Source organism: Mastomys coucha, unplaced genomic scaffold (assembly GCF_008632895.1).
Source record: "Mastomys coucha isolate ucsf_1 unplaced genomic scaffold, UCSF_Mcou_1 pScaffold6, whole genome shotgun sequence".
Classification (NCBI taxonomy): domain Eukaryota; kingdom Metazoa; phylum Chordata; class Mammalia; order Rodentia; family Muridae; genus Mastomys; species Mastomys coucha.
The window spans coordinates 61507589-61521815 of record NW_022196912.1 but is presented as its reverse complement, the minus strand read 5'-3'; the positions used below and the strand labels follow the sequence as shown (position 1 = coordinate 61521815).

The 14227-nt window shown below is 35.6% G+C and overlaps 1 long non-coding RNA gene across 2 annotated transcripts in view; it reads left to right on the top strand.

Annotated features, from left to right (window-relative positions):
• LOC116080605 overlaps window positions 1-14227 on the top strand; it is an 84160-nt gene that overhangs the window by 63540 nt on the left and 6393 nt on the right. For both annotated transcript variants that reach the window (XR_004114497.1, XR_004114498.1), the window contains exons 6-7: window positions 1475-1544; window positions 6762-6941. This is a non-coding gene — a long non-coding RNA (uncharacterized LOC116080605). The remainder of the gene's footprint in view (window positions 1-1474; window positions 1545-6761; window positions 6942-14227) is intronic.

Sequence of the window (14227 nt, the reverse complement as noted above, 5' to 3'; positions counted from 1 at the left end):
TTCAAGGGAAGTGGAAAACTCTCATTAACAGGCCAAGGAAATGAGGCTCAAAAAAAAAAATCAAAGTAGGGATAAAATGGGAACATAAAGCACAAAGATCATGTCAATATTCATTTTACTTTATAGGTTCTGCATAGAGGATGCTCTCCTAATTAATGATGTTTTTTCTGTTCTTTAATTTTTTTATTAAATTTATTTTTTATGCTCCATATTCCATTCCTGTCCCACCCATCCACCCTCTGACTACTCCATGTCCCATACTTCCTCCCCACCCCTATCTCCACGTGGATGCCCCTATGCCCCACTCTACCTGACCTCTAAACTACCTGGGGCCTCCAGTCTCTTGAGGGTTAGGTACATCTTCTCTGAATGAACACAGACCCAGAAGTCCTCTACTGTGTGCATGTTGAGGACCTCATATCAGCTGGTGTATGCTGTTTGTTTGGTAGTCCAGTGTTTGAGAGATCTCAGGGGTCCAAATTAATTGAGAGTGCTGGTGCTCCTACAGGATCACCCTTCTCCTCAGCTTCTTTCAGACTTCCCTAATTCAATATGGGTCAGCTGCTTCTGTCCACTGGTTGGGTGCAAATATATGCCTCTGACTCTTTCAGCTTCTTGTTGGGTCTTTTGGAAGGCAGTCATGATAGATCCCATTTTGTGAGTGCTTCATAGCCTCAGTAATAATGTAAGGCTTTAGGACCTCCCCTAGGATCCTACTGGATCCTACTTTGGGCCTGTCACTGGACCTTCTTTTCCTCAGGCTCCTCTCAACTTCCATCCCTGTAATTCTTTCAGACAGGAACAATTATGAGCCAGAGATGTGATTGTGGGATGACAATTCCATCCCTCATTTGATGTCCTGCCTTCCTGCTAGAGATGGGCTCTATAAGTTCCCTCTCCCTACTCTTGGGTATTTCATCTAAGGTCCCTCACTTTGATTCCTGAGGTTCTCTTACCTCCCATGTCTCTGGTGCATTCTGGAGGGTCCCCCCAACCTCCTATTTCCTGAGTTTGCCTATTTTCATTCTTTCCACTGGCCTTCACAGCTTCTGAGGACATCCTGAGTTTTGCAGACAAATGGATGGTACTAGAAAATATCATCCTGAGTGAGGTAACTCAGATCCAAAAGGTTGTGCATGGTATGTACTCACTAATGAGTGGATATTAGGCAAAAGAATAAAAAGATAAAAAAGTACAGAATACCTAAGATACTGTTCACAAAACTCAAAAATGTCAACAAGCTGAAGTGCCCAAATAAGGACACTTCAATTCCACTTGAGAGAGAGAAGAAAGCAATCACAAGTGGGGAGGGAGAGAGGGACCTGGGAGGGAAAGTGGATGGGTGGGGGGTGGGGAGCTGGGTGGGAGAAGGGAACCTGATCTGGTATTGGGTGAGGGAAAACATTCTTTAATTTTAAGTCTTTCACAATTAATAATTGTTAAAATTTTTTACCTTTCTCATTCTCCTTGGTAGCTTCCTAAATGAGCTAGTGAAAGTGGAAATCTGCAGATCTTGTCATAAATCACAAATGGAAGTCTATATGGTAAGTATTACAGTTTTCTTTCCTGATTCTGGCTTCCAAGAAAGATGATACCAGTCTGTCTTCAAAATTCTCAGAGATTTGACCCAAGATTTGTATGTGTGTATCCATGAATACACACATTTATATATATAACACATAAAATATGGAAATATATATATGTGCATGTTCATATGTACCTTTAGGGAAATAATTGGCTATATGGTTCCTCTAGTACTAAGGTCAGGCATTTCTTGAACACTTAAGGTATTTCATACTTTCAGTTATTTAAAAATATATTGAAAATTTAGTAGTAGGACTAAGTGAATTTAACACCTATGACAGAAAGTAATAGTGATTAGATTTGATGAAAAGAAAAATGAATTGCAAAGCAGGAGGCATAGTGAAACCTAGTAAGGCAGTGTGAACAGAAATGCATGCCTCCTCCAGCAGCATTGATTCTGTATGTGAGCAATTGCCTTAGCTGCCTTAATTGATTAGGTAAAAATACTAATGATGCTGAATGACCCCACTTCTTGAGAGGTTTTTTAAAGAAGCAAGTATAAATAAATCTCTCTGAAAAATAGAAACTACTCTAGTTATATGCAAGTTGATCAATACACTGAAGTGTATAGAACTTATTGTTTGTACAGTTACTGGAAATTTTAATTTATTACTCCTTGTCATAATCTTATAGAGTAGGTATCTAAAAAAAAAGGACAGAGGAAGGCACTCCAAGAAAAAGCCCAAGGACAGTCTCCCCCAAGTGACAGAGAATTATCTGAGGTGCTATTTTTAAAATTCCCTCAAATAATTTTCTTAAAAATACATTATGCCCTTTTTTTGTTTTTATCTCTTAATGCATCTGTCAAGAGCTGCATAAGTCAATGTTTGTGATGTTTTCCCTTAGCTGAAATTTCTCAGATACTCAATTACTACAAGAAAAACTGAGTGTGGCAGTTGATTGAGTATACTGTAACTTTTTCAAATGTCAAGAACATTTATAACTTCTCGTCAGAGAATTCTCCTTAAAACTTAAGAGTAACACATCAATAATTGTCAGTGGGAGTCAGGGAAAGGGAACACAAAAATACCACACATTTGTTCAGAAACAGAATGGCACTTTAAAAAGTGTCTCACGCATGGAAATCTTTTGCTAAATATTGAGAAATTACTAATGGAAAATAACTTAAAGGTTTGGGTATTTTCTGCCAGATTGATGTATAGATCTTTTATTAGAGCTATTTAAAATTTCACAACAAAATATCGATATGAAAAGAATAGCAAATTTGGACTTGCAGCTGTCTCATATTCTTTCTTACTTGAACCCTCTCTCCCCAAATGTAAGTTATGATAGAAGACATTTTAGAAGATACTTCAAGTTTCAAGGTGGAGATACTCAACAGACTTCTCTTTTCAGACTTAAAAAAGAGAAATGTATTCAATATTTTATTTTGCTTTTGCCCCAAAGATGTTATTACAGCCCTGTGACCAATATGGGTACCTTGGACTGCCTCATAATAGACACAAGAATTAAATATCTGAGTGTCACAATCTGTACCAGATTAAGGATAGAAAAATGTATATTCCAGGAATGATTCCTCTAAAAAAATAGCTATGAAATTTCTGGGAAACACCTAATTTAGTGACTCTGTTTATTTTAAAAATGGGGAAGTTGTAGATGATTTCTAGAGTCATCCTTAGCCTTAATACAATGGAATTTGTGGCTCGAAGGAAAGCCTGGTTATTCATATTTGTCTCCCAGTCTCTTCTGGTACTCTTCTGGTACTCTTTGTTGGGGACTAGTACACTCATTAGTTTTCTTTTAAAAATAGTCATTGTATTCACTTTAGGACAACTGGAGTTGGGGGCAGATATTGGCATAATACTTAGACCAAACAGGCTGGTTCTTGATACTCCACCACAAACATTAACTGGTTGTCCTTACTCCTCATAGAAAACTCACTCAAACAAATCAAACAGCTGTATGAATTTCAGGGTTACTTGTCTTCTTCCATTAATATTTTAAAGAAGCAAGTGAATAAGATGTACAGATGTTTGCTGAAGGAACTTGTAATACAGAGACATAAAGTCAATGACAGAGATAGGAAGGTGGCTTATTTGAAGTGAGCAATCTACCTACATATGTATACACAAACATATCACATATACAATATAATAATGTGTGCTATTTGATTTGATTATTAAGTGATAGTATATATTTATGCATATGTGTTCACAAAATTTTTTTAGAAAATTCATATTTTTACTCTCTCCCTAAGAATGTCCTGAAACCATATATTTTTGGAAAAAAATATTTCTTTTAAATTAAATTCTTTTTATTGGTTATTTTATTTATTTACATTTCAATTGCTGTCCCCCCCTTTCTGGTTTTCTCTCCTCAAATGTTCTATCTAATCCCCACTCCCTTTTGCCTCTATGAAAAGGAATTTTAGCTTCTCCATCAACAATAGATACTAGAGAGCAATGGTGGAAGTCCTCTCTATTAAAAGTCTTGTTCTGATACTCATAGGAATGACAATGGCTTGGCTTAGCATTGCAGAAACAGAAGTAGCAAAGTCGCTATGGCCTTAGCATATGAGCCTTTATGATTTGAAAGTAAAACATCCCTCTAAGTTCATGGGTTTAAACACTTAGTCTCTGGCTGACACTATTTAGGAAGGTTGCTAAATCGTTAGTATGTGGAGTCTTGCTGGGAAAAGTGGGTCTCTGGTAGCTAGACCATGAGACTTATCTGATCACTCTGTGCTTTCTGACTACCAATCTATCATGACCACACGGGTTTTAAGCCCTCTGCCGTGCCTTCCCCCACCATGATGAGATATATCTCCCCAGTCTACAAAATTAAAAAACAAACAAACAAAAAACAACAATAAAACATAGCTAAAATGAAAAAAAAAAAACACAGCCTCCCTTAGTTGATTCTAATTATGTATTCTATCACAATATGCTGAACACACACACACACACACACACACACACACACACATACACACACACACATGCGCATAAATTTATTAGCATGGCTTACAGGCTGTGGTCCAGATAACACAACAATCGATATCTAGCAATAGAAGGTCCAAGAATACAGTAATCCTTTGTTCTGTGAGGGTGGATATCTCAACTGATCTTCAGTGTACAACAAGGATTCTGAAGAAGTAGGCCTTAATTTCACTGAAGTAGTGGTCTTGATAGGGAGAGAGGAAAACAGGCAAAGACTAAGCATGCTTCTTTTGTCCATTTCCTTTATATAGACAGCCAGCAGAAGGTGTAATCTAGATTAAAGGTGGATCTTTTCATTTTAAAATATTTGCATTAAAAGTGGGTTTTCCCACATTGAAGAATATAATAACAATAATAATGATATTCCAACCATATATTCAATCATTAGGTTTTATAAATTCCTGATGTAGTCTCAAGTTCACAACAAAGAATAGCTACCCCAGAATCTATAAAATCAGACAAAAAAGACCCTGGAAAATGAAAATATTTGGTATAATAAATATGTGATAAGACTAATGTATTCTACCATATACAGGCAGTCTGAGATGAAGGGGGAAGTTTTTGTTTATGGAGAGATGCAACCTTTTTGAGATTCGTAGCAAATCTTACACATTCTTTTAGTTTTTTTTCAAAAAATCTTCCATTACATTTTATTACATTTCTCTATCTTGTTTTCATTGAGATATGGGCATGTGCAGAGATTCTCTCCTTCTACCCTATGCGTCCTTGTCATCAAGCTTGGTGGCAACACAAACCATCAAACATCCTACCCACCTTCATTCTTAAGCTTGTCTCTCTTTACTTTTGTTGCCCTACAAGCATTTTATCTTACTTTATAATTTTAGCTGGCATAGCTAAAATTTATTTAATTTTTTAAAATAATAATTATTAAAAATAATTTTTATTTTGGTATAGTTCTCTTCACCTCAAAGAATCAAAATTATGCATAACAAATACTCAGAAGATGAATCTTAGAGTGTGTTATTTTATATATATTCTATAAGAAAAGATAATTTTGTTAGTGTCATATTTTCTTGATACCAACAAATGACTATTAGTTAGAATTTCTTTATATTAATGAAGGATCAGGATGAACAAATCTTATAGTGTTGATTTAGGTTCAAGCTTTGTAACAACCATAACATTCAAAGCCTGGGCTTACTTAGTAAGTCCTGCAAGAATAATATATTAATTTTGAAACAATGCATACTTTTGAAGTACATTAAAATCAAATTTTTATTATGCAAATATAGGTGCTTCCTAAAATTAATGTGGTCAATTACATCATTAAATGTGAGAATTGCATTTGAAAGGATGGGTTGGAAATAATTCTTTTGAATGTCACATAAATTTTCTTTGCAGCTAATCTCTGAAAAGAGGGAAATTTTTCTCTCTACTCAGGCATAGAATAAAAGCATTAACAATGGAAAGGTCAGTGCATAATGATGCAAGAGAGAAAAGGCCTAAAGTGCCACATGGATGAAATGAAATGACAGAAGTTATATCGAAATATTAATCAATCAATCCTTAATTTAAGGCCTTAGGAAATGAGCTAAAAATCCACTTTACTATTTAGTATCAAAGAAATATTCGCAATAAATTCATTCTGTGAATAGAAAAAAATTAGGTTCAATATTTTCCTTTCCAATCCAGTTCTTTATATTGAAGGGAAAACTGAAAAACTTGAGTTAATCCAGCACCTAGTGAGTACCTATATTTTTCTCAATATAACTTGCCTGCATTAGCCTAGAGCCGTGAATCTTAACTTATGGATTATGACCTGTTTATGGGTCAAGCAATATTTTCACAGGGGTTGCATATCAGATATTTACATTTTGATTTATGATAGTAGTAAACTTAAAGTTATAAAGTAGCAACAAAAATAATTTTATGGTTGGAGGTCAGCACAACATGAAGAACTATATTAATGGATCACAGCCTTAAAAAGGTTGAAAACCACTGGCTTAGAGGTTCAAAGTTGATTATATAAAGCTCCACAAAAGAAAATGATGTGATCATTAAAATTCACATCTGGATATTTATGCTATAATGGTTATGATGAAATAGCAGTTAAACTTGTACAATATGAACTGTATTTTGTAAAGACAGTACACACAAATACATGTCCAAACCAGAAGAAAAAATATATTATGAGAAAAATTGTTATCTTTTCTTGACAAAAAACATTTGTAAATAACATATTTGTTTGATTTTCAGAGTTCCAAGTATGGTGGTGTTCAACATATGGAAAGATAAGACTGTATTCAGCAAGTGTTCTTTTCTTGATCTCCTTCATGCCATCTAATTTACTTATTGTCTGCTTTACTTGACATCTCACATACATAAAAGGACAATTATAGCAACTAGAATGGAAAAAAACCTCAAGACACATAAAAGGTAAGTTACCATCATATAGGAAGAGAAAGCTTTCAGGAATATACTTGGGAGAACAATATTTTTAAGTGCATTTGAATCTGATTGTATAATTGGAGGCTTTAAAAGATACAAAGGCAAAAGGAAAAACTTTACACTGATTGGCTGATTTACTCACTATTCATTTATTCAACTAAGATCTATAAGCATGAAAGAAATGACTTTCTCAGGGAGTCACTGATGCATGAGTTAATCAGGAAACTCTTAGGTGTTGGAACTAAATATGTGAATGTTAGGATTATGAAATGTCAACATCAGAGATCTATACCAGGCAAGTTGGGAACTTGATTTCTAGAATCATACAAACTGTGCAAGGTAGTCAGAGCTTTAGTTAGGATTTAAAGTTCTGTAGTTAGTCACCAAATTAAATAAAAGTCTTTCCTGAAAAAGTAGCATGTGGAAAATCCTGCTTTAGGGATCTAGAATTTGGGAGAGAATTGTAGTCAAGTTGAAATATTCTGTAAGATTAATACAGCACAAATGCTATACCTAATGTTTAGTGAACATTACAGATGAAAGGAGTGGCAAGATAGTAAGAATCAGATGATCAGGAAGTATACCATGAGAAAATGTCTTCTGAATATGATAGAGAAGCTGTTCCATAAAGTGTTGATAATTTGGTCCCATAAATAATGTACAATGATAGCATCAGTTGAGATCAACAATCAACATGAATATGGAAAATCTCTTAAAACCCTACCACTAAATGAAGAGCTTACATGCAATTAATAGCTGCTAAGAAATGGATAATCAGATTTCTTTAGGAATGAGTCCCTATGTGATAACCAATCTCCAAGTGATTATATACATATATATATATATATATATATATATATATATATATATATATATATATATATAATATGTGTGTGTATCTATCTATCTATTGATCTATCTATATACATATATACATATGGATCAATATTAAACAGATGTATTTATATAGGCCTTTCTCTCTTTTTCTCTTCCTATATGTGTGTGTTTATGTGCAAATGCTTATGTATAACAATACTAGTTAAAGAAGAGGTCTGGAAGTTGAGAGGGCAGGACAGGAACTAGAGGAAGGAGGGAAAGGTGGTGTGAAAATGAAGAAAGTACAGCACTCACTTATGTATAAAATTCTAAATAAATTAAAATTAATGTTAAAGATATTTACTAAAAATAAAATCATTAAAGGTTGAAACTAAATGAATATGTTCATGTCACGCTGAGTCATTGGTGCTTACAGCAGCAGTGTGTCACTGAACAACTGAGATAGCAATTAGACGACATGCACTGTAAAATACCATGGTTTCCAAAATGGGGGCCAGACTGAAAAGAGCAACAACAAGTGAGGAAAAGCAGCATATCACAGCAGTCCAGAAAGGCATAGTCAAGAGCTATGGCAATTAGGCTAGGACAGAAGGGGACAGATGTATCAATAATAGGAATAATAACTCAAAATATAAAGTAAGATCGTTATTTCACTCTCTGTGCCCATCGGTAAATGGGAGTATATGCTATGATATCATGCCAATCCTGCTTTCAAAACCCTATTTCCTTTGCTCAGTGTGATTCTCCTTGGCCCTATACCATGACAAAGCCCAGAAATGCATGGTCATGGTCCTCGACTCAACTGAGTAAGATTGTAAAGCACAACTCCAATTGCAGGTCAAGATTATTATAAGCACTTTAAAATTCAACTTACTAAAGTGTTTCCATTCAGTGTCTCCCTCTAGGCAGACAAGCTGTCCTTACACAATAGTTCACAGCAATAGTTCCAGAGGCTGCTATCAGTAGGCTTCCTGCATATATATACATATATGTAGAGGGTCTTTCTGATGCTAAATTCCTGTTCTACAATTAGTTCTTGATCTCTCAGTAAAGATACCAGTAACCAATGACTGAGGAAGGGATGGGAAACTTAAGAGTTGAACGGGAGGTTAAGTGGAGAATTGGGAGAACTGTGGAAGAAGGAGGAGGCAGTAGTGGCAGAAGATAAAAATCTAACCAGTTATGTGATATTTTGGTTGAAGTAGCCAATAACCACTCTACCTCATTATGTCTGGAGTGGCAGGGGAGGTTTAGGAGTACCCAGTCACTGAGTTAGCAAAAGCATATTGAGATTAACTGAATGTGTGTGTGTGTATGTGTGTGTGTGTTTTGTCTGATGATCCAAGGAAATCTGAGTGTGGGCAGCTGGTAGCATGGTTCATCTGGGGCTTAAAGTATATATATTTGAATCTCAGATCTAGGGAATTTCTAGGGAATATGCTCAATACAATTTATAATAGGAAAATTTGCATTATTCAATTAAATATCAGTGATTCAATCAGCATAGTTTCATTGATGTTAAGGACCTCATTATTAGTGGTGCGTCAAATGATGGGATTATTAACAGTTCTAGCAGTACTAAACCATACAGGAGACTCATGGAGGAGACTTCCTCAAAGTGTAATAACTTAAACATTCAAGATGTGGACTAGCAGTATGCTTAAGCATGAAGAGAACTGATATTATTTAAGACTACTAAGTGTGGTAATCATATAGCGAAGGAGTAAAGATGATTAATTTTCAATTAAAGTGAAAGTATGAAAGGCCAAGGGTCACTTTGACGGTCCATTAAGAGAGTATTGTCTTTGGAAGCTTGAAGGGAAGACAAACTTGAGAATTGAGTGTGAAATAAAATGTTGTATAACAATTTCCTACATATTGAAGCATTCCATCCCATCAATGAGGGAAAATCATTAAGATTCAGGAAGCAAGTTTCAAGAAATTACAGAAAACTCCCAGATTTACAAGGCCATTCTCTCTCAATGAATATATAATTAGTAACTACTCTTCAGGGGAAAGGATATCAAGTGGAGGGATGGGGTTGCCATCGCACCATCAAAGGCTCTGACCCAGAACTGTTCCTGTCTGAAGGAACAGCAGGGACAGAAATGGAGAAGAACATGAGAAAAAGAAGGTGCAATGACAGGCCCAAACTGGCATCCAGCTCAAGGAGAGGCCCAAGGCCCCTATACTGTTACTGATTGTGTGCTTGCAGACAGGATCCTAGCATGGATGCCCAACAAGCAGCTGAAAGAGTCAGAAATAGGTATTAACATTCAACCAATGGACAGAAGCCAGGGACCTTTGTGGTTGAATTGAGGAAAAGCTGGAAGAAGCTAAGGAGGAGGGTGGCCCCATGGGTAAACCAGCAATCTCAACTGACCTGGACCCACAAGATCTTTCAGGCATGGAGCCACCAACCAGGAAGCATATACCAGCTGATACGGTGCCCCTGACACATATACAGCAGAAGATTGCCTGGTCTGGCCTCAGTGAGAGTAGATACACCGAACTCTTGAGAGATTTAGGTGGAGGTGGCGGGGAGTGGGGACCTCCTGTTGGAGATGGGGGCAGTGAAGGAGGTATGGGATGGGGAGCAGTCAGGGGGCAGACCTGGACAGGGATGAAGTCTGGGCTGAAAAAAAAAAAAGAAAAACAAAAAGATTAAAGAATAAAATTAAATAAAAATTTTAAAAAGATGATTGCTCATTTTCTAAAAGATAGAGAAATTGGAAAGTTAAAAAGAGAGATTACAAAGATAACTATGAAATTTTATAGGAAGTAAATATTAGTTTATTATAATGGTTTGAAGTTATATATAAATGCCACATTTGTGAAACTATACTTGCATATATTCAGTTATTTAGTATATAATTCACAGATGATAGGTATATACACAGACAATAGATACACAGACATGACAGGTAATTAGGTATCAGCTACACATAACTAAAACAATAAGAAAAACTCTCCTATACACATATACAAAATAATATCTTCTAAATCCAACAGAATTTCAATTACATTACTCCTTTTATCCATTTCTACATGTTATCATCACAGTAGACACAATACAAATCAGTCCGTTCTTGTGATCTTTTTTGGCCATCATTTCTATATCTGAGAATGGAAACTTTGGGCTCATGCCTCTGTCTCCTTCCCCAAATAACTAGACGCTTCATCATGTTTCTTGCAGGCTGCATAAGATCAGAACTTTGGGATGTCTTTTCAAGTATTGCTTCATTTCTACTGTGTTTGTTAGCTTACAATTGCTGTGACAAAATTCCCAGGAGAAACACAGTGGGCCATGTTTGTTTCCACTTACAATCCCATGTCATGCTCTATTGATTCCATTGTTCCCTCAGACAGTGATAAAGGTGAAACATCATAAATATAGGCATGGTAGAGAAAAGCTGCTTATATCAAGGTAACAAGAGAAGGTGAAGATAGGAGGGTTGGGAAGGGCCAAGGATAAGAGGTAGACTTCAACCTCATACTCTCAATGATGTACTTCCTCCATCTCTATATAGCTGTTCAATCCATTGATTAATTTAGTTCTTCCATGCTGGAAACCAATCTGTAACACATGAGCTGTTTGGGGAGCAGTTTATATTTAAATCAAAACACCCAGCGAAAAACTCTGATCTTCTTGATAGCACAGCGAAAACACCATCTATAGTGTTTTCTTGGTGTCTTTCTGGCTATAAAATTGGAAGGATTCCTGCAAACAAAATACTCATTCTGTGTAGACTCCTGAGAGATGATTGGCTGGATTATCATAGCTGATCAAGGTCATTAGAGAGCTGAGTTTCGCTCTATCATGAGCTAGAAGTTATGTTGGTATCCAGAAGCTAAAAAATGTAGACATATACTTCACTTAATTAGTCTTAATATCTCTGTAATATTCATCCATATTGCCTTACTGTTTTTGTGAACTCTACCCACAAAACTTTATTCTGTGCTTCAAGATGGTGAAATAATCCCATTTCTCCAGCCCTTTACATTATGTTTAATTTTAATCAGATTTTTATTGTTTGAAATAAATCACATGTACACCACACATACATACTCTGTTGGAAAACTATGTTAATTGTGTTGTGTGTGTTTTGTGTAGTTTATGCATGTGTTAGTATAGGTATATGCACACATGCATGTGGAGCATATGTGTGTGAGTAGCTTTGCACATAGGCTAAGTAAAGGTAGGTTTTGGATAGCTTTTCTAGAGACCTATCATTTGAATATTTCATTATTATTTGATTTTGAGACAGGGTTTCTCATTGAGCCTGAAGATCATGGATTGGGACAAGCTAGCTGCCTAGTCAGTTTCAGGATCTTACATATCTCTGCCTCTTACCTACTGGAGTTACAAGTATACATAATTATGCCAGTCTTTTTATGTAGGTACTGGGTATCTAAACTTCACGCATGTGTAGAAGATACCTTACAAGCTGAGATATCTTGCAGTCCCTTAATTTGAGTTTTTAATTATTGAAAAATAAAGAACAAGTAAGCTCAGACATTATAGAGAAGTTCTAGATCTTGATGAACTTTATCTTTACTTCTAGGTATCTTATTGGGGTGGGAGTAATCCAGAAACCAAATAAACTCTCTGATATATACTCAATAAAACATAGCAGAGAAAATTAAATTCTGTCAAGCTCATGAATCTTTTAAAATGTCCTGTCTTCACTCTGGAAGAACCCAAATGAACAAGCTCTCAACCTATATTTAAGAGAATGAAAAACAAAACAAACGAAACAAAACAAAACAAAACAGGATGCCCCTGGTTACTGAACCAAGGTCAATGCCATCAAAGACTAAGCACTGTTAAATAGCACCAGGTTGTATGTTCTAGACATTCTGGAATGTCTTTACTTTCATACTATCAAATATTTCTTCTTTAGGGAAAAAAATGAAATATTCGGAAAAAGAAAATACAAATGGTGATACATAATTGGTAACCCTAATGGATGACACACCATTGGTCTAAAGGTTTTCATCTGTTCCTTTCATGGCCTTTGATTCTGTCATTCAGCAATTCTTTTACCTAGTTCCCACTAGTTTGTGTGTGGTGAGTTTGCAAATATATGTAATCTTTTGACATGATATATGGTGATATTAGATTACTAGATTCTGTGTGCAGAGATGACAACAGAATGCAAAAAAAAAAAAAAAAAAAAAAAAAAAAAAAAAAGTCTACAACATTATCACCAAGACTTTCCCTGATGTTCAACTCAGAATCCTAATAAATGAATCTTCAAATATGTGAGTAAACTATGTTATATGTCCATATTCTTTAAGAGTGTAGTTACAAGTCAGTTTTTTTTATTGGATATTTTTTTGTTTACATCTCAAATGTTATCCCCTTTCCCAGTTCCCCCTCCTAGAAACCCCTAATCCCACCCCAGTACTTCTGCTTCTGAGAGTGTTCTTCCACACACTCACCCACTCCTTCCTCCTTGCCCTCAATTCCCCTACATTGGGGCCTTCACAGGACAAAGGACCTCTCCTCCCATTGGTTCCTGATAAGGCTATCCTCTGCATCACAGCTGGAGCCATCTGTACTCCTTGGTTGGTAGCTTAGTCCCTGGGAGCTCTGGGGGGTCTAGTTGGTTGATATTGTGGAGTCAATTTTAATTTGAGTCATGACAAGGACAATTACTGTGTGACATGTTGAAAGAGTATTACACAAACCAATTATCTACTCTAAAATGGAATCATGATATAATGTTTTGAAAAAGTGGTGTCTAAATTATGGTGTTGATTATTCTGGTATATTTGTTCCTGGTATAATGCTGTCTAATTCAATCTTTGACATTGTTAAACTTTATACCACTGCCTATTTTATATTTACACATTCAGCAATATACACATAGAAAGTTTATATTCATATATAGAGTTGAAATTTCTATTTTTAGTTGGGGACAGCTTTGACAGACTTCTGATTCTGTTGCTCAGTAGCAATGGTAAGATTTCTGAACTTCTTTACTTTTCAAATATTTTTATCTCTAAAATGATGCTAGTATAAGACATCCAAAAGAGCTTATGGCAGGATTAAATTTTGTCTGGCACTCAGTAAAACTCTGTAAGTTGTTATTATAATTATGAAATTTTTTTCATATGGCGATTCTGTGAGTGAATAAAATCAAATGTAAATCAAATGACAGCAGAGTAAAGATTAAAGATGTCAGCAAATAGATGAACCTCTTTCACTTTAACCTAATTTTTGAAACAGATGCTCCTCTCTTAATCTCAACAGGAAACAGATTTCACAACCCAGGAGCATAATTACAGAAAACACTGATTCCTGTGGTCACAAAGTTATTCTTGGGGTGCACTGAGTAGCTGCCAATTCAGACCTCAATGGGTGATGAGGGCATACAGTGATAAAGGATCAGTCAAGAGTACACCATAGTGTTCAAGAAATGCTAACATCT